General features: G+C 35.1%; 1 non-coding gene across 1 annotated transcript; it reads left to right on the top strand.

The window, feature by feature from the left end:
• Nucleotides 1-1496: 1496 nt before the first annotated feature.
• LOC117687943 (uncharacterized) lies at nt 1497-3672 on the top strand. Its single transcript, XR_010708887.1, has 2 exons — nt 1497-1623; nt 1860-3672. It is a non-coding gene; the product is annotated as an uncharacterized protein (transcript).
• Nucleotides 3673-3873: the final 201 nt, after the last annotated feature.

Raw genomic sequence — 3873 nt, 5'->3', positions numbered from 1 at the left:
ATCTCTGTTTCTTGCTTATAATTCGAAGCTCAACACTCAAATATGTTAAGTAAATAGAAATTGTAAATGATTAAACACAAGAAACATGCACTATAACAATTTATTTTTCAAAATGAATCATATACATGTATATACCAACATATTTCCGTCAGTGATATTAAACTCTATCTAAACTGAATAAACTCGAGAAAATGCCGTGCATCTCAACAAAACATATTGCATTATTCTACCATTACGCAAATGATGATACCGAATTACCGATAGCCTGAATGAATTGCATTTTAGTTCTTTCTTAATACATCAGATGTTGCTTAATTTGCTCAGGTTAATAGTAAACTGTTTGATTTACCGAAGTCTCTGTTTGATTTGATACGTAAAAATCAGGAAATACAAGCGACAGTTCCCAGGTTAACGCAAAGCATAAATGAAAACGAAACGAAAATCACAAGCTTAAACCACCGTCATATGTGAAAACTGTCAACGCATTGAAATATTTAGCCTCAATTTACTTCACAAAATCGGCACCAATGAATTTTGCATGTTTCAAGGATTCCCTTCGTACACGAACTGTTGCACAACAAACAAATTCATCATTGTCAGATCAACCCGTTTATCATATAGTGTCATGGCTGCTTTAAACAAAGAACCTCGTTTTAGAATTATGGAATACGAGTCTTGGTAAAATGGGTATGCAAACCCGGGCCGTGGCAAAATAAAAGCCGGGGCAGATCGGCAATCGGCAATTCCAAATACGCATTATTTTGCAGCAATATTTACAGCGAATACAATTATACTGGTCCATCAAATGTCCTGAAATTTTAATGAGATTAGCAGATTAATAACTGCCAATCTTTTGGTTTGCCCAGGCCAAGTCTTGCCTACCCATTTTCCGGATGCCGAGCCCGAAGCTATTAAACTGATTGAAACACGCCTTTCCTTTATTATTATTTTCGTAATAACTCAGACTTGAAACAGAATTAATACTTAATTTTTGCAATTTATATTTTCCTTCCCATAAGAATTATTCATGCTAAATTAAGTTAAATTTGCCTCAGTAGTTCTTGAGAAGAAGATTTTTTAAAATGCACCCCCTTTTTTTTTTACAGTTTTGAGGTTTCTCCGCTTTCAATGAAAATTTTTCTTTCATTTCTGCAATTTATTTTCATCTTTCCATATGAATGCTTTGAGCCAAATTTGGTTGAATTTGGTTAAGTGGTTTTAGAGAAGAAGTTCAAAATGTGCAAAATTAACAGACGGACAGACAGACAGACAGACAGACAGACGGACAGACGGACGACGGACAAAATGTGATAAGAATAGCTCACTTGAGCTTTCATCTCAGGTGAGCTAAAAACTAGATCGGAGCATTGGAGTTCAACGTCGAGATATATGTTTTAAACTTGTCTGCATTAATTGTTTTGAAATACCATGTGTCTTATATCAAGGTTGTCTTATGTAACAATTTAAATCCCGCTCAGGCCAGTCTATTGCGTAGAGATCTGCATAGACCCGACCATCAGAGCATCAAAACAGAATTTACGTACAAAACAAACCCGTAACGACACACAGCAAACCTCTCCTGATCATGAGAGAACCGATACCTGGATCGCCATAGATTTAGAGGTTTGTGATTTCTTGTCTTTCTGTATGGATACATTTATACTAAAACATTATTATCTCGAGCTTCGGACTAAATACCAATGATTAATTATAAGATAACTATGTATAAAATAATTTTATTGTGGTATATATTCTTCTTATTTATCAAACATAATGTTTGGTAATCGTTTTTATTTGGGTGAAAAATTTAAACAATGTATATGGATTTCTTCATTGATTTTTAAACAATATATGAATAGAGTGGATTACAATGGATCCAGCTTGCTGTGGACAGGACATCCTACGATGTTACCTATGTGATAAACCTGTTCCCTCTATGTACTGTGACATCTGTCACAAACAGATGTGTAAAGCATGTGTTGGGGAACATATATCAGATGATTTCACAAACCACACAATTGTGTCATTTAAAAAGCGAGGATCTACTCCAAAATGCCCAAAACATTCAAGAAAAATATGTGACCTTTACTGTAAACAATGTAAGAGTCCAATATGTGCGCTGTGTATTTCCTCTGGTGAACATGAACAGCACAAAAAAGTTGATTTATTAAGCCGAGTTGAGAGCAAACAGGCAGATCTTCGAAGTAATTTACTTGAACTAGAAGAATGCATTTTGCCAAAATACGTAGAGATAGCATCTAATATCTCAATGCAGAAAAATTGCCTCAAGCAAAACTTTCAAAAAGTGGAAAATGAAATCGACAAAAGAGGAAAAGAATGGCATAGAGAAATAGATACTGTTATAAAAAAGCTGAAATCTAACAACGCCGAAAAGAACAAAGAACAAATGTCTGCTATACATAAAAATGAATCTGATATTGAACGCAGAATTTCCAAAATAGAACAAATGATTCAAGTTCAAAAAAAGATATTGGACTCAAGCGATGTTTGCCTTATTTCTGCATACAAATCCCGAAATGCTGAATTCAAAAGGTTTCCTCCGTGTTTCACACTTTCCTTACCAACTTTTATTTCCCATCAAATCGACAAAGAACAGATTTCCCAACAATTTGGTTTCCTTACAGCTACATCTACTGCAAAGGACGATAAAACAACTTTTAAAAAAGCATTCATGGATACGCCACGTATCACATTAGATATTGCCACCGAATATGGAGATCCTAATAGATTATGGAATGTGTCCTGTCTAAATGATGACACAATATGGACAAGTGGCTATGATAGAATCATGAGACTCTATAATCTAAAGGGAGAACTTCTTAAGGCAGTTCAAACCAGATCAGGTAGTTATCCTCTTGGCATAGCTGTGGCAAGGTGTGGTGATCTGATATATGCTGATTATTTAGAGGGATCTCTGAATATAGTGAACAATGCAGATACTCAGAGAGTGATTCCAATACAGGGCTGGAAAGCCTGCGGTGTCTGTACTTCGTCATTGGATGACATTTTAGTAGTTGTGGCCAATGATGACGGTAAGCTAGTAAAAGTTGTGCGTTACTCTGGCTCTATGGAGAAACAGAGCATTCAATTCCACGACAGTGGAAAGCCTTTATATTCACCTATCTGTGCTTTTAACTTTAAAGGCATCTCTGAAAATAAAAACTTAGATATTTGTGTGGCAGATAGTGACGCAGGTGCACTGGTCGTAGTTGATCATGCCGGGAAACTCATATTTCGGTATACAGGGTTTCATTTATTCAGACCGTACGGAATAACAACCGACAGTCAATGTCGAATACTTACATCTGATTTCAACAACCTGAATATTCAGATTCTTGAAGAAGACGGGAGTTTCCTTCGCAACATTGACTATAGTACCAATGGCAATTTATGGGGTCTATGTGTGGACAACAGGGACAATCTCGTTGTGGCTGAGATAGGTACTGGAAAAATTAAGAAAATTCAATATTACGTGTAGATCAATTGTCAATAATCAGACCTTAAGCAACGAAAACGCACATGTTAAAATTTTAATGAATCATCAATGACATTTTAAATATTTCTTTATTTAAATCATTCATTTGAATGAAATGTCGTATTGATATTTTTTAATCAAAAATTGTTTTTTGTGATTAAAACATTTTTTTCATATTACGTCCTTCTGTTTTTCTTGAGGACTAAATCTCTGTCGTTGGACGAAATTGGACATATCATGGATATATAAATTTATCTCAGACACACTTTTTACTCAAAATGGCTTTCAAAGCAGATCTAAGACTAATAGAATGATTAATTATTACGAGTGTGAGATAGTGTAATTCCACCGAGGGGGAAAGATTCACGGTCTAAGAC

This window comes from Magallana gigas, chromosome 1, assembly GCF_963853765.1.
Source record: "Magallana gigas chromosome 1, xbMagGiga1.1, whole genome shotgun sequence".
NCBI lineage: Eukaryota > Metazoa > Mollusca > Bivalvia > Ostreida > Ostreidae > Magallana > Magallana gigas.
Note: the sequence above shows the minus strand (reverse complement) of the source record. Positions and strands in the feature narration are given on the sequence as shown.